This window comes from Marmota flaviventris, chromosome 14 (assembly GCF_047511675.1).
Source record: "Marmota flaviventris isolate mMarFla1 chromosome 14, mMarFla1.hap1, whole genome shotgun sequence".
Lineage (NCBI taxonomy): Eukaryota > Metazoa > Chordata > Mammalia > Rodentia > Sciuridae > Marmota > Marmota flaviventris.
Window position 1 is genome coordinate 35,716,732 of NC_092511.1, and position 26,031 is coordinate 35,742,762.

Sequence of the window (26,031 nt, forward strand, 5' to 3'; positions counted from 1 at the left end):
TCAAAGGGATCCAGTAAAATATGGTACCTTTCATACAAAATTTCAAACTCATAAAAGCAGTGTATATTGTTTGTAGATATATATGTATAACATATGTAGTAAAATTTTTAAAAACGACACTGGAATAATAAACATCAGCCTCAGGACACTGGTCACCTTTGGATAAGAAGAGAGGAGAAAAAGATGAGGATAGGTTCAGCTACTTGTGAAAATTTTATTTATTCTTCTATAATGGTGGTAGGTAACTATGCTATATTATTTATGTCTTTAATGCTAGTGATAAGTATTTGAGTACCTGTATATAAGTGTAATACATATAAATAACTAAGTATTTCTCTTAAATGTTTCATAATTAAAATACGACAATTTAGGAAAAGAAAAGAGAAATTAAACAAGTCACTAAAAGCCATCCATCTGGGACAAGCAGTTTTGAAGAGCTTGGGTGTGAACTTGTTCTACCAGACCCCAGACATAAATCTTTTTTTTTTTAAGACAGAGTGAGAGGGAGAGAGAGAGAGAGAAAGAGAAAGAGAGAGAGAGAATTTTAATATTTTTATTTTTTAGTTCTCAGCGGACACAAAATCTTTGTATGTGGTGCTGAGGATCGAACCCGGGCCACAAGCATGCCAGGCGAGCGTGCTACCACTTGAGCCACATCCCCAGCCCCCCAGACATAAATCTTAACCCAAACATCATGTCTTCCTTAATTTACTGACATAAGTGTTTAAGACATTGTTTCTTTTTGTACCTCCCATAAGAGTTTATCAGTAAGAACTGGGTGCAGTGGTGCACACCTGTCATCCCAGCAACTCTGGAGACTGAGGCAGGATTGCAAGCTTGAGAGCAGCCTCAGCAATTTAGCGAGACCCTAAGCAACTTAGTGAGACACTGTCTCAAAAAGGATTGACTCAGTGGTTGAGAGCCTCTGAGATCAATCCCCAGTATTAAAATAAATAAAAAGAGTAAAAAAAAAAAAGAGTTATAAGAGTAAAGGAGCAGAGATGAGTCCCTTGGACCATAGGCACAATGGTATCAGGCAATTTGGCTCAGCCCCTCTTTATCAAGCTCCTGGGCCCTGTCTATTCTTACATAAGAAAGGACTCAGACCTTCCCCAAGGACTTATAGAAACCTGTGAGGTCCATTAGAAAGCAAGTCAGGATTCCTGGCAAGTGGAATACGACGAGACATTTTCATGAGCCTTGACATCTCAACAAGCCTGGCACAAAAGACAATGGCCTAGGGTCATGTGGAAGACATGAGCTCCATCTGAATCTTTTCAGACTTTGCATGTCTATGTATATGTATTAATCCATTTCCCATTGCTGTGACAAAATACCCGAGATAAGCACCTTAAAAGGAGGAAAGATTTATTTGGCTCACGGTTTCAGTCTATGGTCTCTTGGCGCTATTATTTTTGGTCCTGTGTCAAGATACATCATCATGGCAGGGAACATTTGGTGGAGCAAAGCTACTCACCTCTTGTGTGACCAGGAACAAAGAGAGAGGAATGTGGTGGACCAGTATTCCCTTTAGGGGCACGTTCCCAGTGACCCAACTTCTTTCTCTTAGGCCCCTTTCCTAAAGATTCCCTCCCCTCCCAGCAATGCCATAGCTGTTGCCAAACCTTCAACACATGGCCTTGTGGGGGATGTTTAAGATACAAACCATAACAGACAGCAACCTAAGAAGCTTCCAGAAATCTTGTTGAGTCCTTGTTGAATGAGAATATTCTTCCCTTCTTTCCCCTCTCTCTCTCAAAATGGCACTCTAGTTATTCCTGTCTCAGAAGAGTGGGAAACCAAATAGAAACAGGGACGTCTGCAAATCAAGCAGACCTTTGGCCTGGTCAGAACAGCGAAGCCCTCTTCCCTCCATACCTGATCTTCCAGGCCATACCAGCGAGGCCCAGGCACGTGGGAGTTAGGGTTCCCTCTCCTCTGCCTTTACTCTCTGCACCCCATGTTCCTCTCACTTCTGGAAGTGCCTTCTCATCTGCATTTTATGTCCTGTTCATCCTTTAAAGTCCATTTTAAAGCCCACTTCCTCCAGGAAGTCTGCCGAATCCTCAGCCGAACTGTGGCCTCTCACCTCAGACCCCCGTCAGGATCCAGCACTTTCATAGATTCCTAATGCACCCCTTTGTTAGGCACCTGTCCACCTCTGGGAGTGTAATCAGGCAGGGACTCGACCTCACGGCCTGTGCCTCATTTGCATGGTCCCACCATACCCAACACAGGGCCATCCACAATATATACTTGATAAGCTTTGGCAGATACATCAATGAATGAATAAATAAATAAAGCATATTTAAAGAAGCTCCTGGAATTATGTTCCCAAGGAGGGAGAGAGCCCCAAACTACGTTAGGTTAAAATCTTAGCCCAAGGCTGAAGTTGTGGCTCAGTGGTAGAGTGCTCACCTAGCATGCATGAGGCCCTGGGTTCGAGCCTCAGCACCATATAAAAATAAAGATATTGTGTCCACCTAAAACTAAAAAATCAATATTAAAGAAAAAGAAAAAGCTTAGCCCACTCATCTGGCTTCTGGAAATACCTCACACATCCTCAGGGGGACAGGCTGCTTGCTTGGCCACTGACCCTGGAGGGCAAGAAACAGGGAGGTGCAACACCCGGACTGGACGTGGGTGGAGTAGTGCAGGGGCCACTGGGGGGGGGTGGACTTTGGCATTGACCTTTTCTTCCTTGTATTTTTGTTTATTTTTCTGTTTTTGCTCAATTACCTCAGGCAATGCCCCCACACCAGCTAAGAAATGTGAAAACAGCTAAAGAAGAAATAAAGCGAGAGAGAAAAATGAGGGAAAGGGGGTAAACAAAGAGAGAATTCACCTTTCATCGGCCTGCAAAGTCCTCGGTTGGAGAATGAAGTTAAGACACAAAAGCTTTTGCAACAACAACATTGTGGGGGAAGGCACGAGAGGGAAGCCGAACAGCCATTAAAGCAATTAAGAAAAGATTAAGGTCGCTTGGTGGTGGAGGGAGAGAGAGACCCATTAATCAATAGGCCAGAAATCGCAGCAGGCTACAAAATTATAAAACTAGGCAAACCGGAGAACCGCACGGGCTCACCTCAACCAAGATGCCCGAGCAACTAGAAAACAGAGACATTATATTCATTTCTCAGGCTTGGGGGGGAAAAAAATCCAGTTCTTAGAGGAACCCTTTCCTTTTTAATCAGCTAATGGAGACATCCTGAGGTTGGGGGTTGGGGAGATCCACATTGATTTCAAGGCAAATTCTGAAGCATCAGAGTCTAAAGAAAAACTTGCAATAATGCTCAGAAACACTGTAACTGGGCTGGGGGGAACCTTAGGGCAGAAAGCTGTGTGATCACAATCTTAGGTCCTGAAACTCCCCGGGGTTGATGGCCTTATCGTTTACAAATATTTGCTGCCTCTTTTTGGGGAAGCCCACGTCCCTGCCCCGCTGAGAGCCGGCCTGGCTTTGTGACTTGCTTTGGCCCGAGCAGTGGATGTCCCTTCTGGACAGAAGCTCTGAGCCCCAGTAGCACATGGTTTGCCACATACATTTTCTCCTTCGCAGCAACAGCACGACGGTGATCTCACCAGTTCCCAAAGGGAAACCATGATGGAGTGAAGGCTCAGCTGACGACAGAGACACTTGTATCTTGAGTAAAAAAATGAGCTTTGTTGTTTTATGCTACTGAGAAATGGGAGATATCTGTTATGCAGCCTATCCTGATGGATTCATTTCCTTGCAATGTGTCCCATCTGCACAGAACTTTCGTTGGCTCCCTACTTCTTACAGGATTAATCCTGAACGCTTGGTCATAACATCAAGCCCTACTCTCAGCATCCATCTATCTTAAATTCTGCCGTTCTCTTTGTGTCTTGTGTGACAGGCTTCCTCACTGTGCCCCACAGGTAACAAGTTTTGGTGAATAATTTCCCTGGATTAAGAGATCTGAATCGCTCCAGCCCTTGATCATGTTCTCTGGGACACCTACCCAGTGAAGCCTTTTTGTGTGTGTGTGTGTGGTACCAGGGATTGAACTCAGGAGCACTTAGCCACTGAGTCACATCCCCAGCCCTTTTTTATATTTTATTTTGAGACAGGGTTTTGATAAGTTCCTTAGAGCCTCTCTCATTTGCTGAGGCTGGCTTTGAACTTGGGATTCTCTTGCCTCAGCCTCCTGAGTCATTGGGATTACAGGTGTGTGCCACTGTGCCCTGCCGCAGTCCGGCTGCAGCAAAATAACCGGGGGGTGACAAACAACTTGTGTACATTGATACAGCAGGAGTGGGAGCCGTTTATTGTAGGACAGGAGGGGTATATATACATTCCACACAGCTTATCTTAATTAACATAAACTAGATACAGCAGTCAACCAATAAGGAATCTCCACACTTAATGGCTCGCTGGCGTTACTTCACAAACCACTCCCTCTGCAAAATGCCAGGCGCCATCTTGACTTGTTTACAGACTCTAACAGTGCCCAGCTCCTGTGAGGCCATTTTTAATCATCATTTCCTGCTCTAGGACATCTCTGGGTCACTCTAGCTTATGATCTGAATGATTACAATAACACCTGTTTTTACTTAATGAATATATTGTGATCTGCTTTCTAAGTGCCAGGCGCTATATCAAAAGCTTTACAAAGCACATTTAATTCTCACCCAACCTATATTAAAAAGAAGGAAATAGAATAAGATTTGGACAAATGCCTCCAAGTTGTGTTTCCTTACTCTGAGGAGCCACTAGTTTTAAAAATATTTTTATTTGTTCTTTTTAGATATATATGAGAGTAGAGTGTATTTTGACATACACATACATGGAGTATAACTTATCTAATTAGGATCCCATTCTTGTAGTTGTACGTGATGTGGAATTTCACTGGTGATATGTTTATATACGTACATAAGAAAATTGTGTCAGATTCATTCCACTGTCTTTCCTATTCCCATCCTCCTTCCTTCCCTTCATTCCTCTTTGTCTAATCCATTGAACTTCTATTCTTCCCTCCCTCACCCTTGTTGTATGTCAGCATCCACATATCAGAGAAAACATTCGACCGTTTGATTTTTGAGGATTGGCTTATTTACCTTTGCATGATATTCTCCAGATCCATCCATTTACCAGCAAAAGTCATAAAGTCATTCATTTTTATGGCTGAGTAATACTCCATTGTGTATATGTACCACCTTTTCTTTATCCATTCATCTGCTGTTGGGCGCCTAGGTTGACTCTGTAGCTTAACTATTGTGAATTGAGCTGCTATAAACATTGATGTGGTCAATGGATGTGTAATTGATGTGATTCTGCAATCTGTATATGGGCTAAAAATGGGAGTTCATAACCCACTTGAAGCAAAGTGTGAAAGATGATATATGAAGAACTATGTAATGTTTTGAACAACCAACAATAAAAAAAAATAAAATAAACATTGATGTGGCTGCATCATGGTAGTGTGAGAGCCACAGATTGATTTGTAAGCTCTTTAACAGACAGTATAAAGGAAAGAGCCAGGTTAGTATAGAGCCACAGTGACTTTAAAGGTGAAAGCATGCCCAGCTTTGAAGGAGCCTGGCTCTCTGTCCTGGTAACCTCAGCAGCAGTGGCATCTTTGGAACATCAAGACAGGAGGGCATGACAAAGGGCCGGGAGTTGGGAGTGTATAGCATTAGAGGTGAGAGCTATTTGTCATGAATCTGCATTAAGGTAACTTCACCTAAACTTGTTCAAAAGAAAGACTGTGGCCAGGTATGGCGGCGCTCGCCTGTAATCCCAGCAACTCAGGAGGGTGAGGCAAGAGGATTGCGAGTTCCAAAGCCAGCCTCAGCAACAGCGAGGTGCTAAGCAACTCAGTGAGACCTGTCTCTAAATAAAATACAAAATAGGGCTAGGGATGTGGCTCAGCGGCCGAGTGCCTCTGAGTTCAATCCCTGGCAGTAACCAAAAAAAGAAAAGAAAGACTCTGGTGGGGGTCACCCCTGACATAATGAACAGCCTCCCCATGACAGCCCAGCCACCCACTAGTGACCAGTTCATTTCAGGAGCATCACAGAAAGACCCAATTCCTAGTAAGGCCCCAGTTGTGCAAGGCCCCAGTTCTCTGCCCATCTGGCTGGGCTGGGAGTGGGCAGGTTTTAAGCCCCTGGAAGTGCAAAGGGGCCCTGCATCCTTAAAGCAAATAAATGCAAGATCTCTTGTAGCCAAGCCTGTGAAAAACACAGAGGAGTGGCGGGCTGGGTTCTGTGCTGCCCGGCGGGAACCTGGGAGGGTCCCCAATGTCTTCAGTCCCTTGTGAGATAACAAGGCAGCCAAGTTGGGTCAGGCTTGGCTGTGGAGGCTGAGGAAATAAGGGGCTCATCTCCTTAGACTGCCATCCGCCTCCTTACCAGGGAGCCGCACTGCTTCTTGGGAGACATTTGGAGTTGGTGCCAGCACACAGATACCTGGTGATGCCCACCCTCGGGGTCTGCTCCTGGGGTGTGCCAAACCGTCTGGCCTGAAAAATGATTAAGGTGGGTGGAACCAGACACCCACCCCCACCCTGCCAAGAAAGAACTGGAGACTGTTTGCCTGGACTGACGATGCTTCCTGGTGTGTCCCCTGGATGGGAAACACATGCCACTACTGCCCCACGGCACGGGTGACATGGCTTTCAGAAGAGCTGCTCTATTTCCTTTCCTTCTGACAATAATTAGCAAAGAACCAGTTGCCCGTTCAGGCCTCTCCCAGAACATTTAGTCCCCAAATAGCCTCACTTCAGAGCAAACCCTCCACTCCCCTGGGGGCAAATTGTTAGGACTTGCTAAGTTTCCTCTCCTTACTTGTAAAGGGAGATATTCATAATGTGCTTACTCTACAAGGTGGTTGTGGAAAAGTGTGTCCCTGTGCTTGTGCTAATCCCGAACATCAGTCAATCTTATTATTTGCCTTCTGTCCTCCAGACCATACCCAGCTCCCTTGGGACCTCGCCTTCCAGTCCTTGACATGCCATAATTGATTTGATACTGAGCAGCGAGCTGGTCCACATTTTCACGTCAATGCCAACTCACACGTGTGACGCTTTTGTCGGGGCCTGGAGACTGTCTCCTGGTCAGACAGTTTCTCAGATTCTGGGGTGGCTGTCACTGAGTGGAGGTGGGGTGGGGTTAGCCACGAGGACCCTCAGCCCGGCAGCTGCCTTCTGAGAAGGGCATCCCTCCTTCTTCACTTTCCCCAAACCCCTGCCATCTCCAAGGGAGAGTGAAAATTGGCGTTTAGCTATTCCTGAAGGACCTGCCTGGAGAGACCTCTTGACTCTTGCTTTTCCAAAGCCCGAGAAGGGCTGCGTGTTGGACTGGTCCAATCGTGGGAAACGAAACAAATAATTTCCAAGGTGATAAGAGCAATAAGGGCTTCCACAAAGAAGAAAAAGAAAAGATCTGCTGACCACGGTGGGAAGAGCGCCCAGGGACCCTGGCTAAGCCCCTTCCGCACACAGCTGGTCTGTCCTCATTAGCATGCCGGCACTGAGGGCCGCTGGGAGCCACACTTTATGGATTATCTGAAGCTAAGAATAATCCCAAAATTCATGAACACAGGCTCCAGGAATAAAAGAGAGATGGAAATTGGGTGGGTAGGGGGATGGGGTGCAGACTACTAGACAGACAAATAATTTTCATGCTCCTGTAAAAAGATTCTCCAACTTTTTGATCTCAGGACATCTTCTCACTCTTAAAAATTATTGAGAACCCAAAGAACTTTGGTTATGTGTGCTATATCTGTTGATATTTACCATATTAGGAATTGACTAAGAAATGTATAAATATTTACTTATTACTTTACCAAGAAAAGAAAAACAAGTCAGTCCACGACATGTTAGCATTACTAGCATGTTCTTATGAAATCAGGACTATGTCTTCCCCTGTGCCCCCCTCCAAAAAAAAAAAAAAAAAAAAGCAAGAATCAGTGAGAGGAGTGCAGAGTGCATTGTTTTGCATTTTTGCAAATCCTATTGGTGTGTGGCTTAATAGAAGACGGCTGGATTCGGGTATCTGCTTCTGCAGTGGGTCTTTTGTGAGATCGCACATTGAGTAGCGTCTGGAAAAGGCCATGTGTATTCCTGAGAGAATGCGTGTGAAAAGGCAAATGATATCGTAGGAGTATTATGAAAATAATTTTGACCTCAGGGCCCCCTGAAAGGGTCTTGGGAACCTCCCAACAGTCTCTAAAACACCCTTTGAAAACTACTATTCTAGTGAATTCTGGAAATAACCCCTTCTAAGATTCTAAAAGAGTCTTTTAATTTTGTAGCTCCCCCTACTTTTACTCTTTCTCTGACCCTGGTCTGTATCCTAGAATTTTCATGAATTAAAAACCCATGTGCCAGGCCCTGTGCTAAATGCAAGAGACACAAAGAAGAAAAGGCCAAAGGTCCTGATCCTAAGGAGTTGGCAGCTGCCAGCTGAGATGCCCCTCAGGCACGAGAGAAGCTCTGCATGTCCCTAGGCGCAGAGGATGCCAACTTGGACTGTGCTACGTGTTGAGGACACAAGTGACACAGAGCTGAGGGCCTCTAGGTGGATCTGAGAGAAACACTCAGAACACAGGTGAAGGGCCCATCAGGGCTACCCTATGAAATGCTGAAGTGCCCTTGGGGTTGAAATAATCAGTGATGTCCTCCTGAAGGAGGCAGATGAAGGTCCTGATGTGGACTTCTCAGCGCCTCCTTGCCCTGAGGCGAGCCGAGCTGGGTAGACGAGAAGGGCCTGAGTGAGGAGGGTGGAGGTGGGAGGAAAGCTCAGGTGGGGCACAGGTGTCAAGAACATGGTGGCCCAAGGAGGGACCGAGTATTCTGAATCCCACCATGGGCTGGCCACTTTCTTCAGGGTAAGAATTCGATATTATGGATTGGCAGAGCCTTGTTGGTATCTCCTAAGCAAAGAGCTGCCCAAACCCCAACCGCCATTAAAATCTGGACCACAAAGGCTCCAAAGGCTAGAGACCTCAGCATGAAGTTGGCCCCTCACTCCTTGCATTCAGGGAGCCACATGCCATCAGGGCCCCACCTGGGGCCTCCTCGCCTTCTTCTCCAACTCAGCTGGCATGTTTTCCTTGCCCCTCCCTTAGGGTAATGGTGACAGGGATCAAATACATGGAAGGGGAGAAGGAGACAGGTTGTCATGGGCCCACCGGACACAAGTTCCTGAATTCCAGCAAACAATGGAAAGTTTGGCTATGGAGTCCCGTTTCCATGATGACTCAGACTGACATCTAAGTAATGACTGGGCTCCTGACAATAGAGCTGCGGGTCTCTGCCTGTCCTCCTCTCCCCCACCCTCCTTGTGAGTGAGCTGGATTTCTGTGGATTTCTCTTGAGTTGCTTGTGAAGGAAGAGAGGTAACGTCCCAAATGCCAGCCCAACAGAATCAGCCCTTCAATAGAGCTGACTGCCCACTTGGCCTGAGGAGCAGAAACCCGCACAGTTCTCCATATGATCCTGCTCCAGGTTTGTGGAATAAGATAGAATCTGCGGTTTGTTTTTTTGTTTGCATTATGAGCATTTAACCCAGGGCCTTGTCCAGGCTAGATGAGCACTCTGCCACATCCCCAGCTTGCTACTAAGGTTTCTGTTTGCTGCCCAATAATTGGTTTTGAAGGGTACAAACCAACTCTTAAATGCATCAATAAAAGGCCCAGAAAAGCCTTTGGTGAAGCAGAGTCTTTCTGTGAGTTTAATCTTCAGTTTCTAATGGATCTGTTTGGTAAATCTGGGATTTGATTTTCCTAAGTTGGTTTTCCCTGGCTGCTATTGACAGGAGAGTTCAGTTTTGCTTTTCTGAGAAGAGGTAAGAATGGCCCTAATTGACTGCTGAATACAACCTTATGTCCCTAAAACCCCAAATGTGGAACAAACTCCTGAGCAGACGAAACAGACCTTCTACTGTGGAACTACCAAACAAATGCACGGAGGGAGGGAGGGAGGGAGGGAAGGAGGGACAGACAGACTGATCTGCAAAGCCAGGGATCTGGATGGCTTTGCAGTGGTGGAGAGAAGTAGAATAAAGGTTTGAGGGAAAGTAATGGGGTTGGCATAGAAGCATCTGCAGTGGGAAACAAGAAAGGGCCATCTGCCCTGGGCACCAGGCATTAGCAATAGCAGATTTCAGGACATTTAAGAATGATGTAAGGAAATAAATGATTGGTTGAGAAATAGGAGAGTCTGAACCATTGTCCAGTTGCCAATTCCATGTAACCTGAGAAGTAACAGGGGTGGGTGGGGAAGCCCAGAGAAGGAGTGTTGAATTTCCCTGTGTGCCAAGATGGGAGAAGAATCGTTACAGCACCAGGCTCTGGGCGATGCCATATTTTCCCTGAGCTCTGAGCCAATAGGCCAATTTGAGAACATAGACTGACTGGTCTCAGCACCTCATCCACCAATCTGCTTCCCTCAGTTTCCCCACTTATAAAATGGAAGTGATAATGCTGCACATTTCTGGAGTTCCAGAGTTTGACTTCCTAAGCTAGGTTAGTGATCATCTGTTTTGACACACATTATCTTACACATATCGAAACCCAAACTAGAGATGCTAAGTGACTTGTTTAACCCCATGTGGCAAGTCCTCAAGCTCCTGGTTCTTGCATTCAAGACTGAAAATTCTCTTTGCCTCTCCATCCATTTCCCTGGATGGCAATGAAGAAAAAAATAAACAAAAAGAAAGGAAGGCGGGGAAGAAGGGAGGGAGGGAGGGAGGGAGGGAGGAAAAGGGAAGAGAAGAGATGAAATGAGACAGTTGAACAAGAATAATCTTTCAATCCCACCCAGCTCTGGAGTTGAGCAAATCTCATTTAAACTACACTGAACCCCGTCCTGGTGCTCTGGGAACGTTCTCGGCCATCATGTCCTAGGTGAAGTGTTTGCCACGGGTTCTGTCGACCAGGCAGCCCCCTCTGTGTACCTTCCACTGCATTAGCCTAGAGGAGAACGGAGACCTGAACGTGCTGTTAACGGTGAAAGCACTTTCCTAATACCAGGAGAAAAAGAACCAGGGAAGCTGCCCCTTCCTTACCTTGGTGAGACTCTAGACCTTTTGATCATATTTTTCTCTTTTTACTGATTCATCCCCCATCCCAGAGGCAGGCAAGACCCCCCAGTGGCAGCGAAGTCTCTATAATGAGCACCTTCACGTCTCCTGCTACAGAGTACAGGAGTGGCTGTTATCAAACGAATGTTTGGTGGAACATAAATGAGCAAAATGATGCATTATATCTAAGAATAATCAGATCTGGCAAAAGGGGGAGGGGTGAATGAATGAGGAGCCAAACAGGAGTGGATGGAGAGCCTCCGGAGACTGGAAGGAGGCTGAAATCCATTCCCCATAACTCAGCTGCCTTTTCAGTGGAGGCTCAAGTTTGTGCAGACAACACCACGTAGATTGGTGGGAAAGTGCTCCTCCTCACTAGCTGGAGGGTGACACTGGGTTTTTTTGGTGCTAGATAAGAAAGAGCAGCATAAAAGGAGAAATAGATCAACGGACTTGGGGGGAGGCATTTGCTTCTCTACCTTGTTCTGTTTTTTCCAGGTTCTGTGGTCTCGGATTAGCTCTGGGGCTTGCTGGGTGATTTAACAAGTTTTTTTTTCTTCTCATACTTAAAGACAGGGAAGCTCCAAACTTTCAATAAATCTACCACAAAAAACCCAGCTGGGACCTAAAGAGAAAGCCATAAGCATGTTTATGGACTCTCAGCTCTCTAGGGAGGCAGCTAAGTTTCATGTGCTAGTAATCTCTCTTTCTGAATGCTTCCTGCTTCAGGCTGGTCAGCCTTGACTTACCCCAGAGGACACCAGGACATTGGCCAGAGAATCAGGGAGGGAGATAGGATGCAATCTGAATGGAAGATGGGGCAAGTGGCTTGACCCTGATCACCGTTAGAAGCCTGACCTTCAAGACTGGACCAAGCTATGTCTATTCATGGCCCACGATGCTGGAGGACTCACTAGTTAGTATTACGAGGGAGACTTGGACCCAGGGGAGAGCCATGACTTGCTAGAGACGAGCTGATTTCCCTGTCCACACTTACCTCCTCCTGTACATGTGAATCATCAACCACTGCTATGCGGGGGCAGAAATGAAGCCAAACACAGTCCCTGGGTGTGGGAAGCAGCCTTTTCCTACTCTGCCATAGAAGTATGAATTGGTAAACTCGGCAGGGGGGTAATTTGGCCACAATAATACAACAAAACCCTTAAATAACCATATATGCTTTGTCCCAGCAGTTGCATTTCTAGAAATGTAGGTAATATTTAAATAGCATTCAAAAGTGATTATGACAGCATCAGAACCCTGGGAGAAACCTCAACACCCACTGATGTGGTTAGTTAATAAACGAGGGTGCGGCCTTCCCTTGGCGTAGCGTGTGGCCATCCTGAATGATGCTGTGGACACAAATGTATCACATGGACATATAGTCACAATATAGTGTTTGATTTTAAGTGGCAAAATAGCATTGCTTAATAGTATTTATTTATTTGTAAGCAAACATCACATGTGCATGAAAACAGTCTGAAAGGATATCTGTCAAAAATATTGACAATAGGGGCTGGGGATATAGCTCAGTTGGTACAGTCTCGCCTTGCATGTATGAGGTCCTGGTTTCAATCCCAAGCACCCCTCACCCCCCACAAAGTGTTGACAATAGCCCTCAGCAGGGTGGGATTTCTGGTGTTTTTTTCTTTTGGCCTAAATTCACCTTCTATGTAGTGAGTATATACTTACCCATGCAATATTTTTAAAGGGCTCATTGGGGGAAAACTTGGTTTAGGCCTGTGGATGAGCAAAGGATGGATCTACTAACCAGTCAGGTAGGTCCTAGCTGGGCTGTCTGTCACCACTGAACACAAAAGGCAGGGCTGACTCTACCTTCCTGAAAGACCACTGGGAATCAGGACCTCATGGCAGGGCTCAGGCTCCAGTGGTGGGTGTGGCCTAATGCTCCACTGTCTTCCGGTTCTCAGAGCCCTGCTTTTCTTTTTCCCCCAGGAAAGAAAAATGTTCACCAGGGGCTCTAAAGCCATCCACTCACTGCCTTCAAGGGGAGTCCTCCTCGATTCTTCACCTTGCTCCCCAGGAAACGGGTAGGGTGAATGCAGAGATGATGAAGCTGACAGGCATTACATAAAATTTTACACGCAAATACAAAACATTTGAATCCCAGTGCCTCTCTTCATTTTTTCATTCCTCCACCAAGGAATAACAAGTCAGTAGTCTCTAAGGTAGCCAGCCTCTTCATTTGTGATAATTTAGGGAACATGACAGATAAAACCATTGGTGAAATAGATTCCGAGTTCCCTCCCACAGGTATTGTACATTTGGATTCTGGGTCTCCTCCGCATCCTGGAGCAAATGCCTCCTCTCCCTTGAGGTTCTGATGGATGGAAATGGCAGCCCAAGGATCACTAGCCAATCATGAAACCAAGTGTAGCTTTTAGAGTGCTATGGTTTGGATGTGAGGTGTCCCCCAAAAGCTCACGTGTGAGACAATGCAAGAAGGTTCAGAGGAGAAATGATTGCATTATAAGAGTCTTAACCTAATCAGTGATTTAATCCCCTGATAGGGATTAGCTGAATGGTAACAGAAGAGGTGGGGTGTGGCTGAGAACGTGGGAACTGGGGCGTGGCTCTGGGGTATATATTTGTATCTGGCAAGTGGAGGCAGCGTTCTTTCTCTGCTTCCTGATCATCATGTGAGCTGCTTCCCACTGCCACACTGTTCTGCCATGATGTTCCACCTCACCTCGAGCCCCAAGGAATGGAGCCAGCCTTCTATGGACTAAGACCTCTGAAATTGTGAGCTCTAAAATAAACTTTGCCTCCTAAAATACTTCTGGTTAGATCTTTTAATCATAGCAGCAAAAAAGCTGACTTCAATAAAGAGTCTCTGGGCATAATACTGGATACCCCAAACCAGGGCCTTGAGCAATACCAGATAACCCCAAAAAGTAGAGTTGGAGAAGATGACTTAGGCTCCAGGTTAAAGTGGCAACTGCTCTTCCTTTTCCAGAAATCTCTGCCTATTCTATCCCCAGAACTTAAGGATACAATGTCGAGAAATGCCGGGTGAAGCATGTTCACTGGAGAAAACAGAGTAAGGCAAAACAGTGAGCCAGACTGTCCCTCCAACACCAGGCCAGTAAACTAGCTAGGCCACCCCAGCCCATAGCCAGGTGGAGGGCAGGAAGTGAAAAAAGGCTCAGTGATCATGAGCCTTTTATGTGCTATGACCATTACGCTCTGGCAGGTGCCTCCTGTGGAAAGAGAGCTGGACAGGGGAGCCTGAATGTTTCCCCATCACTCGTTCAGCTGCAGAGGGAGGCTGGGAGAAGTTCTGTTCTCCCCACAGACAGTTTGCAGAAGCATAGGAAGGAGAGCAGAGAAGTTTCCTTTCTTATCATCAATGCAACTGGCCTCCAAACATAACCCATTCCTCCCCACCTTGGGTCCAGACCATCCCTAATCCCTGCTGCTTTGAGGTTCACCTGCCTTAACTAGGAAACCCCTTTTGATTGTCTTTCCTCCCTGGTGACCAGCTCAGACTCATTTCTCCTCTCTCCAGACAGGTCCTCTGTGCAGAAGGAGCTCTGAAATCGCTTCCTGGGTGACCCTTGGCCTGAAGGAGATGGTTGTCCTTGGTTGCCAATCTTGTCATACTTCTTGAAATGCTGATGAAATATGGGAGGAAGTTCAGAGAGGAGAGGAGGGATTTGGCTTAAGGACTGAAACGTTGTCCCTGGGATAGAGTCCTAAACCCCAAAGTCAGGTTTCATAAGCTACTTTCCTATTCTCTCGCTCTGACAATGAACAACATGCAATATTAAATAAGGACCCCTCATGCCCACCAGAGGGTTGCCTCATATTTCAGAGTATGACCTTAGCTATGAAATTACTATCAATAGCCTATTTTGGGGTTCTGGCCCTTTCCTGGGAACTAAGTTCTGCCCACTGTCCCTCTGAAGGTCAAAATGGCTATCCTGTGACCTTCCCTCCCTTCCAGCTGCATCTGGTTGGACCAGAGCACCTGACTTCCAAGATTTTACGAGCCGGGTGAACAAAGCCAATCAGAGTCTCTCTTATTGCTGGGCATGTTGGTACACATAGATTATCCCAGCAGTTTGTGAGGCTGAAGAAGGAGGATTGCACGCTCAAGGCCAGCCTCAGCAACATAGTGAGGCCCTGTCAAAAAAACAAAAAAAAAGACAGGATCTGGGGCTGTGGCTTAGTGGTAAGTCACCTGTGTTCAATTCCCAGTACCAAAACCAAAACCAAAACAAAAAGCAGATTCTCTTGCGAACACAAGCTAATAAGAGTATTTGACAGTGGGCCCTTGAAATAGAGGCCCTGGAAAATGGGAGTCAGAACTAAAGCCAGGAAAACCTAAGTCATAAGCAAGTCAATTGGAAGGGAGAGACTGGCCAGAGGAAGCCGAGCAAGACAGCCAAGAGAAAGGAGACTGGTGCAGACCAGGAGAGAAATGGGAAGGAATGGGAGGGGCCTTGTGGGAGGATGGACAGAGAGAATGAGCCATGCAGAGAGACAGAGGGGGGAGGCCAAGGGGAAACCTTTATGACCCCTGTAATACCAGCTTCACTTCCCGAGGAGCCTGTCTTCATTTCCATGTCTTTCCTTTAAGTTTCTGTTTCTTGCCACTACTGTGCTCTGATCCTGCCCATGTGGCAGGCTGGGGCAGCTTGAGAGGGTCAGAAGCTGCTGTTAGACCTGCTTGGTAGCATAGAAGGAGGGGCAAAGAGTGACAGAAACAGCTGCAGGGACTAAAAGTCAGGAGCAGGTTACACCTGGATGTCTAGGCAAAGAGCATTTGACATCTAAAAAGAGAAGAGGCAGGGAGGGAGAAAGGAACTGACCAAGTCAAAGCAGAGTTCTAGCACTGGAAATTCCAGGCAGAAATTCACCCAGATAAATCCCATCATCAGAACCAGGGGCCTCATCCTCAACACTCTTATAGAAGAAGAGCATCTTTAAAAAAGAAACAATAGGCCAGGTGTAGAGGCACACTCCTATAATCTCAGTAGCTTGAGAGGCTGAGGCAGGAGGATCACAAGTTCAAGGCCAGCCTCAGGAACTTAGTGAGGCCCTAAGTGACTTAGCAAGACCACGTCTCAAAATAAAAAATAAAAAGAACTGGGGATGTGACTCAGTGGTAAAGTACCCATGGGTTAGATCCCCAATACCAAAACAAAAAACACACACACAAAAAAAAACAATGAAGAGCATCTTTATCAGTGTCTGCAGAGGCCCCTCATAGTTTGAGGGGCTTTATATAAAGGGCTAGCAGTTGCCAAACTCTGGAGGATGCTCAACTCCACCTCCCAAGTGCCTGGGACCTTTGTCTAACTCCACAAATACCCAGTTCACTGTCGATTCTCACTATTTGCAAAGTTGTGTTCTGTAAAGTTGCTTTGAACGCTAAGTTAGCAAATACTGACTTATTGCTTCTAGGAGAAACACAAGGGCCAGTTTTCTGCAAGTCTCTTGTTCACAAGATTTTTGTCCACCAGTCTACATATACCCTTGTTTTATGTGTGTTTCTGTTTAAAGATGCCTTATTTGATAGATATTGTTGACAGATGCCACTGAGCCCACAGTCCATAGCACTACTTATGCCTGAACAAAACTTATCTGATGCACATATTTTCTGTTTAAGACACCACTAGACAGCTCACCTGTGGATGTTAGCTATAATGTTGGCTCAAATAAACAGTCTATGCAAAAAAAAAAAAAAAACATACACGCATTTGGGCGTGGTGGTGCGCACCTCTAATCCCAGCAGTTTGGGAGGCTGAGGCAGGAGGATCATGAGTTCAAAGCTAGCCTCAGTAGCTTAGCATGGCCTTAATTAAGCAACTCAGTGAGACCCTGTCTCTAAATAAAATACAAAAAAGTGCTGGGGATGTGGCTCAGTGGTTAAGTGCCCCTGAGTCCAATCCTTGTACCCAAACAAACAAACAAACAAAAAATACATGCAGATCATTGTTTTTCTAACTTTTTCGCTCCTTCCTTTTATTAGTTTACTGCCTGGCTACTATAGTTTAAAAGATACTGTCAAAGAAATATCATTTTTGAGTACTACCTGCCATTGTTATTAGAGGCTCAGAACTGCCAATTAAGCTTCTGAGCAACAAGAAATGCCACACAGAGTTGCCCTACACCATTCCCAAAGAAAAATACTTCATCTTCGTTCTGTTTGTGGTAGTTAAATGTGTGGTTTCTACTTGGCTTTTAAAACGCTGAAGTAACTTCAGCATGCCCATTAGTAAGCATCTCATTGGCTTTGTTGGAAACCTCAGGTAGAGAATCACTGAAATTGATGTCTGAATTCACCAGTGGCTCATGACAGGGAACTCAAGAACATGCTACTTGCGTTGGGAGTGGTGGGGTAGGCCTATAATCCCAGTGACTTTAGCGGCTGAGGCAGGAGGATCACAATTTTGAAGCCAGCCTCAGAAATTTAGCCAACTTAGAGAGACCCTGTTTCAAAAAAGGAGTAGGGTATAGCTCAATGGTAAGCCATCCCTGGATTCAATCCACAGTCCCAAATAAGAAGATTCTACTTGGGTGTTTGAACATAACTCACCAAGTCTCTCTAGCCCTCAGCCTGTCTCTTGGGTTCTGTTGTCAACAGACCATCCTCCTCACCTATTCCTGACCCTGACATGGTGGGTCACTCTTTATTTCCCATGGCTCCTAGTACAGTGTCAGTGAATGCTGGTTGAATTAGTGTGTCCCTTCTCTTCCACTGTGGCTACAGAGCTCCTCTGTAATAAAGTATAAAATTATCTGAGCCAAAGTCCCTCTTTGATGACCTTAGGGGCCTCTGATCCATTTCCTCCAAGAAGGAAGGCATAAAAGAAACGGTCAAGCTTGAGTTAGAGTGCAAAGAATCTCAGGGAAGCTACGGCTGAGCCCAGGTACAGCCGAGTTGGAGCAAGTGTCATCTCTTCATCTCCGCTGCAGTTGCAAGAATGAAATGTTTGGACGCTGTCACAGGCTCAGGAGATGGCATTCCCTGGCAGACCACTTTTCTTATCAGTAGGCAGAAGCTCCCAAGGTCCTCCAGCCTGTGATCCAACTTGCTCGTTGGACCTTTCCATGCCCTGAACCCCCTCTGTCACCTGCCTGCTGGTTGGGCTTCCTCCTCCCTGCTGCGGTCAGCTCACCCGGGCTGGGTGCAGTGCCTGCGCATTTGTGAAATTCCAGTTCTGGTGAGCCCTCTGTTTCCCCACCCAAAGCTGCCTGCTCTGGATAGATGCAGTCCCCTTCTATGGGGTCCCTTGATCCTGGCTACAGAGAAGCACACCACCTTGCTGGCTGCGCTCACTCTCACCTTCTCACCAAGTCTCAAGTGGCATTGCCTGGAAGTCCCCAGGGCTGTTCCCTCTCCTCTCTTCCAGACAAGTATTTCTACCACCTCTTCTCCCAAACCTTCAGCCTCTTCTCCTTGCTCATTCCCCTCAGCTAATAAGATACTCTTTAAAGAAACAGAACCATCAAAAGGGAGCCACCTTTCCATCCTGTCATCAATCAACCAACCCACCCGTGTCAACACCATCTGCTCCGCCTCCTCTGGGTCTCTGAGGCTGAACCTTCACTGGGGAAACCTGTCGTCTCAATTTGCTCGGGTCTGAGGGCTTACCTGGGAGGTGGGACTGTCAGTGCAAAACGTGGGCAAGTCCTGGGCAAACGGTCTCCCACAGTGCCCAGGATTCAACCCACCACGTAATATGGGATTCTCTTCCAGAATTGTGTCTTCTATCTTCTGCATCACCATTCATTCTTTTTCCTCTGAGTAAATCTCATTGGCACACAAACCCGCCACAAATTTGCCCATCTTTAATTATTTCTTGCTTTCCCTCAGCTCTGCTTCCTTCCTCCGCTTGCCTTTATAACTAAATTAGCAGTTGGCCAGGCCCCGTCATCAGGAAAGGACCTCCCTCCATGCACAGGTCCCCCTGTGTCCCCATCAACTCTAAGAGCTGCACATCACGGGTCTTAACAACTCATGTGTGATCCAAAGCTTCCATATGACACCTGGAAGTGCCGAGGGCCTGACGTGTGGAGGTCATTTGGTGTCGTGTTGGTGGTTCTTCCTCACCTCCCACTGGGAGTTCTTTAACAGCAGGGGTCTCTCTCCAATCATCCTTTCATGCCCAGGATCTAGAACATTCTGGGATCATAGGAGAAGCATCAATACGTGTCTGTTGAGTGAGTGAATGACTGAATACATGAATGAGTTATAGGCCCAGTTCTAAGGCCCTGATCACTTTGGCCACATAGGCCTGGCCCTCCTGTGAACTTCCAAAGCACTTCTTGCCTTGGCTAGGTAGTTGATGCTTAGCCACACTTCCATGTCACATTTCCCCTTTTACTGTGTGACCAGTAGTCTCTTTTTACTGCTGTGAGTCTTAGCCTTTCCCCAGAAAGCTTGCTAGTTCTTGTAGGCAGCCTGTGCCCTCTACGGCATCAATAGCATTCAATAAATACGTATCAAACACATCAGTCAGCTGGCATAAATTATGAAGTGCCTAATTGAAACACTCTTCCCAGGTGCCATGGGCCATTCGGACAAAAGACTTGGCTCCTTCTCGTAAGGAGCTTGCACAATAGAAGAAGGAACCATTGGAGAAGAGAATGACTGAAGTCTATTGCTACCAGACAAGAGCCCCACCCTTTATATCTACTTCAGAGCTCAGGACAGACAGGTGTCATAGGGTCTGTGGGGACAGGCAGCAGCCCACAGTGAAAAATCATTACCCAGTGCTTGGGAAGTGGGTTCATCCAGGCTGCCTCAGATATTTGGGAAAGAAAGAAACCTGGACCCAGAATATACCACCTGGGTGGACCTGCCTTTAGCACATGCCCCTACCCACCTCCGCCCCAATGTCTCCTCCTTTTGTGTTTGGAATGTTTGGTCATGGCCCAACTGCAGATTCCCCGCCAAGGAAACACTGCAGTCCCTGCCTGATCAGGCTGGATGTTTCTAATTTTTCTCCCTTAAAGTACCACCCTCTCACATGGGCATATCTGCCCTTTTCCTCCCAGTCTCTGAAGGAATACCCACCAAATCAATTGGGTACCAACCTTGGCAGCCTTTTAACTTTCCCCTTCCACACACTCCATTTTCTCCCCTCCCCTGGAAAGGCACCTGCAGCCCTCACAGAATCACAGGAAGTCAATTTGTACGACTGCTGCAAGCGTTTTAGCATATTGAGTGGTCCAAATATTTAAATATCTATGATATAGGAAGCATGGAGAACATTAAAAACCATTTTCTCCCTGCTGATTGCAAGAGAGGAAATACACACAGCCCCAGCTCTCCTGCACAGTTGCAAAACTGCTGGCCTAATCACATTGCCTATGTGAAGACCCTCCCTCCTCCTCTAGTCTGGCTTTAGGTTGCATTGACTGTAAACAAAGATGTATTTTGTGTGTGTGTGGTGGTGGGGGCTGTTGGATTGAGTTTATTGTTTATGTAAATCTCTCAGAATGTGACATAGCAAGATAGCTTCCTATGTTGTGTTGATCCACATTTTAGGCCAACAGCCAAAGTATTTTATCTTTTCCTTCATTATAGTGATCTTCCAATTAGCCGTGGTCTGTAATACCCTGATTTTGGTGGCAGTGGTTTGGACAGGATTGTTTGATAGTTCTGCTCGAGAGGCAAAATAAGGGGCCTTATTATAGAAGTGCAGAGGTTGTGCAGAAACTGAGTTCTGTTGCAAAGTTTGCCGATAAGGGGAAAACCGGCCCTTAAGCGTCCATTCTGTTCTGTATATTAACACTTCTAATCTGCACTGCTGATAAAACTGCAAGCCATTTGCCTTTGGAGGAATTAGTTCTGCCTCACTTGTGTAACCAGGCGATGGTGATTAACCTTTAAACTGTCCAATATTCCCAGCAGCCTCCTGCTCCAGATTAGAAACTATTTAGTTATGACCAACTAAATTAACAACACTCCCTCCTCTGAAGAATGAGATTTGGAAGGTGGATGCATTTTAAGGTGGAATTGTGTTTTGAATTGGTGATCCATCTTTCTAAGGTGTTTATTTCCCCATCCTTAAAGTCCAGGCTGCTGCCACAGTAAGGATGGTGGACTTGACTGGGGGAAGGGAGACGGGTGGAAAGGGAGAGGGACCAGTGGTCCTGGTTGGGTTTGCAGAAGTAAGGTTTCACGGGCACAAAGGAAACCTGTCTTGGGTTTAGATTTCCTTCCTTGTCATCATCCCAGGTTAAAAGGGACTTGATGTGCAAGGCCCTGGGTTCAGTCCCCGGCGCGCATACACATATATACAAAAAGGGGCTTTAGCTCTTCTGCCAGACCCAAGCCAGGCTCACAGCAGGACTGAGCAGTTGTTCCTAATGGGAAGATTAAGGAATAAAGTAGTTCCCTTGCTCCCCATTTCTTCCTGGAGTTGAATGTCAGAAAACGATGCTGACTAACTTTCATGTTCCAGACCCAGGGATCTGCCCACCGCAGGTGGGTCTGCCCAACTGCACAGTAGCTGCGCTCACAATCCCGGCTCAGCTCGCTCCTATCTGCCCATTTCAAATGTGTAATTTATCAGTGGAAACATACCCTCGGTGGTGAGGGCCAGGCAATTATGTAATCGTGTCATGCCTTAAATCCCCAAATTGTTGGTCCTCCCTGGATAACAAATAAAATGGAACAGCACTCTGCACCACCACCGGCCCACCGCCACCCAACGCTAGTAGCAACCTTTCTGTTTTACCAGTTCCGTATTAGCTACCTCCTTAAGAACGGCTAATCTAGATACTGCATTAGCAGGATGTCAGTCAAGCCGACGTCCACGGCGAAGCCTTCTTCATATACCAATTTAAATCATTCATGGTCTTTTCTTTGGCATTATTCAAAAGATCATAATAATTTTCTTGTGCCCACAGCACAAAAAAATCAATTATTTCCCCACAAAGACTTGAAAGTACTTAGCGAGTGCGGCAAGAAAAGCTGAGGGTGATATCAAATTGAAATTGCACTCATTACATACGACACAATTAGTTGCCACTAGCCTGGCCGGGCTTTAATTCTGAATGGCATATCTTTATTATTACAGAAACAAGCATGCAAATGGCATTGTTCAGGATTTGCCGAAATCAATAGGATATAGTGCTGTGTGTTTGGTGGCCACTGTCACTCACGCTGCTGTGGATGCGAGATAATGTGTGTGTTTGAATTAATGAAGGGAGCAGGCAACATCATAAGTGACACCCAAATAAAAGAAATGGGTACATGATATTTGTAATTATTCTACTTGTGTTTTTGTTGTAAATACTTGTGCTTTTTGTTTTTTAATCAAAGGATTAATTGCATTTTAATAAGGCATTATGATTTGCAGAGCTTTAGTTAATTAAAACTTGTAGTATATAATTATGAAGTGATGCTGAGATTTTCTAAAGATCACCCATATGTTTAGAATATGTATAATTTTTCTGTTAAGCAGTGGAAACCAACCCCCCAGCCCCTCTTTCTTCGGTTCCTCCCCCACCAACAGAAGACGTGGATGACTTACGTGAATGTTGGTGAATTGACAATTCCAGGTGGATTTCTTTAAGTGGCAACTAGAACCCAATTTAGGTTATTGCTCAAATTAAAATGACTCTGAAGCAGCACTCAAGTGATAAACTGGCAGAAAACTTTCTTATTGACACTTGTCTTCTAGCTAATCCTCCTGAGATGCAGCACCGTAGGGGCTTGGGGGAGGTGATGTAAGTTTTGGAGTGCAAGCATTGAGAGTTGAGACTTGGGAGAGAGAGGTAGTGCCATTGAGAATTAGTCACTGGCTGGTTCTCTGGGGGCTAGGACAGAATCCCAATGGAGTGGCTGAACCCCAATTCCGTCTTTTGTGACACATAAGAACTTATTTGGGAGGAGTGGAATGGGGAGAGGGGATGCTGAAAGTCAAGGGAGTTGGAATTCCCCAGTGTTAACACATTAGTAATTCACAGTGGAATCCAGCCCAGAGACTGTAATCGTGTTTCCTGTAGGTGTGTAGTATGTGAAGGCTGATGGATTAATTGCTAGATAGATGGAATAGAGCTAAGGTAAAACATTATTAAAAAGTTTTAAAATCTTAATGTAACATTTTGAAGTTTGCTTTGGGGATTTTTTTTTCTTTTCTTTCTTTTTTTAAATTTTTTTTGCATTTCAGTCTTCTGCTTTTCCATTTTCTCTGGGATCAGGAGTCTTAGTTGTCTCTGCAGAAGAAGGGATCCATTTGCTCAGAGTTCAGGATGTCCTTTGTTAAGCCCCAAGGAGGGCAGGCAGGTGGAAGTAGGACCTGGTGGCTGGATCTCGGGTGGCCAGTGCTATGATCAGATGACCTGACTGCGGAAGGCTGGACTCCAGTTACCTTTAGGATACTGTCTTGGAACCCAAGAGCTAATTTCCCCCTCCCTCTAAGCAACCAGACCCTGCAATGAGAAGCATCAAGAATGCCACCCCCGGCCTGCAAGGCAAAGTGAAGAAGGACGAAGTTGAAGGGACAAAGATCCTGTGATGTTCATGCCCCAAACCTGGTTTTCCATGATGCCCACGACCGTGCTCTAAGTAGGATGGCCCAAAGCTGATTTAAAATCTAATATTATTAGGTTGGTCATGGCTTCCTATTTTAACTCTGAAAACCTAGAGCCTGAAAAGGTGGTTCATTCAAAGCTTACTAAAATATTTGCTCAGCAGCACAATAGTGTGTGATAGAAAATAAACTCTTGTGCTTGCTTCATCCTATCAGCCTCGGCCTGCAGCCGGGAAAGAATGAGGGAAGGTCAGTCAATTATGTGTGGTAATCACCGTAAGCATATTATCTGAGACACAGATGTCTTCTATGACCCCACACGACATGGCTATTAACCTTGGAGCAATATAAAAATGGAGTGGGCTTCGGGGGAGGAGTGAGGTAAACCAGACTTTCCGTCTAGCCTTGTCCACCGGCTCAGGGAAAAAAAAAAAGTTCTGGACACGAAGACTATTTCAGGAACCTGGCCAACAATCTGACCCCTGCTCTCCGCAGCCGCATCCTCTCACCCCTCCTTCCCAGAGACCTTTCTGGAGGCCTCGTCATGTGCATAAGTACTTGCCTCATCTGAAAATGAGACTGACAAATTGACTTGGGAGATATCTCAGTCACACAATGGCCCTGGAATGTGACTTTCTGTCCCCCAGAGAAAAGGAGAGAGGGAAAAGCAATTGGGGTGTTTGTGTGTGTGTTTAATTAGGTTCCCCTCCAGTCTTGGGTGGGAGTGGGGAGGGAGGACAATGGGTCACCTGAGCAGTCAGGGGTACCCAACTAGGTTACCCAAAGGACACGGACTGCTGGAAGTTAGGGTGGTTTTACCTCATGGGGTTTTACCTGCATGTCTAGTCCTGATTTTGTGGTCTTTCTGAAGAAGTTTGTGCCAGAGGCTGGCATGGGACTGGGCACACGGGTGATGTTCCCCGAAAGCTGTGGATGGGTTGCTAAATGGTCCAGAATGCACACACCCTGGGCCAGGCCCTGAGCATACAAAGATAAATGTGCAGTCTTCCTGCTCTCCAGGAGCTTATGGTCCATGGGATTGAGGATGGAGGAAACCTCAGCGAATGTAAACAGTCATTCTCAGGTAGTGGCACAGTCCCCTAGGAAGGGTCTATGTAGAAATGAAGAAGGGACTGCTCCAGCTGAGGGGCTTAGGAAATTTCCCTTGAGGAAATGATGCCGGAGCTGGCATAATGATGATCTGAAAGTAGCTATCATTTTGGAGAACTTTCTAGAAGCTAGGTACTTTCCTAAGCTCTTTCCTTGGGTGTTGTCTAATTTTCACAGTCCTGCAAGCAACATCAGACCCATCAGGAACTCTCAGCTCAGAGGCATAAAGTGACTTGCCTGAGGTCTCCCAGCTGGTTAGTGGTAGCGCTGAGATTAGAATCCAGACCCAGCAGACCCACTGGACTCAAACTTTGATAAAAGGAGCATGTATTCACCAGGGCAAGAGGGACAGCATCTGAGGTAAAGGTAGGAGTGTGAGCAAGAACACAGCACATCCCACAGGTACAGGGACATGGAGCCAGGGGCAGGCAGCAGTGTGTGACCAGTGAGCTAGAGAGGTGGACAGACCTATCACCCTGCCGGCTACAGAGGGACAGCATGGTCAGGGGAGTGTTTTTGGGAGGCTTCTTTCAGAGCTCAGGATAAATGTATTGGGGATACTGAAGATTGGAGACTAGACGCCAGGTAAGGAGCTTTGCAGTAAGTCCAGGTGTGGATGGTGCTGCAGGACAAGGACAGAGAGGTGGGGGTAGAGTCAGAGAGGTGCTGGAGGGCTGGCAGCTGAAGAGGCTCGTGGAGAGAGGAATGGATGAGTCCAGGGTAACCAAATTCCTCACAGCCCTTTCTGGGTATTGTGGAGGATACTCACTACTTACCATTTTTTAATAATAAAGAAACCGAGGTTCAAAAACATCGAGTCACTTGTTCAAGGTCAAGTGGCTTATATTTTGTCCAAGCAGGCTTGGGACTGAGTCTCTGGCTTTGTGGCTAAGGCTCTCGGGCTCTTGCTGGCTCTGCCCCAGTGTGTGTACGGAGAGGGACATTTCTTCCCAGGTTCACCTGCCCTTCCATGTGCCCCCATCCCTCTCCCCTTACCCTAAATTCTCTCATTGAAAGAGAAATTCAGTGGTGCATGATCAAAATTACATGGCAGCCCCAACCGCTTTTATATTTTTAAGCCATTATGAGAAGACGATTGTGCCAAGTGAACTACAGAAGAGACCGTGTTGTAATATATTTAAAAAGAAATTTAAAACAGCTTAACCTGACAGGTATTAATGACACGTGTTTTAATGAGCGTGCCACGGTCATGGTGAGCGTGACTTATAAATGACCTTATTAAGTATTCTTTTATAATTCCCAGCAGGCATGATTGGGTGTCTTTTGAGCATCTTCTCTACCACCTTCCACCTCCTGAACAGAAGCGATGTGTTCAGCTGTCCACCCTACTCCA

At 46.1% G+C, this 26,031-nt stretch overlaps 2 long non-coding RNA genes across 2 annotated transcripts in view; both read left to right on the forward strand.

Moving 5' to 3' along the window:
- LOC139701786 (uncharacterized) overlaps positions 1-5,434 on the forward strand; it is a 41,184-nt gene extending 35,750 nt beyond the window's left edge. The window contains exon 2 of the long non-coding RNA XR_011704337.1: positions 2,745-5,434. This is a non-coding gene — a long non-coding RNA (uncharacterized lncRNA). The remainder of the gene's footprint in view (positions 1-2,744) is intronic.
- A 6,347-nt stretch (positions 5,435-11,781) lies between these two features.
- The window catches only part of LOC139701787 (uncharacterized), a 40,197-nt gene continuing 25,947 nt past the window's right edge, over positions 11,782-26,031 (forward strand). Inside the window, exons 1-3 of the long non-coding RNA XR_011704338.1 lie at positions 11,782-11,965; positions 13,006-13,100; positions 14,579-14,654. This is a non-coding gene — a long non-coding RNA (uncharacterized lncRNA). The remainder of the gene's footprint in view (positions 11,966-13,005; positions 13,101-14,578; positions 14,655-26,031) is intronic.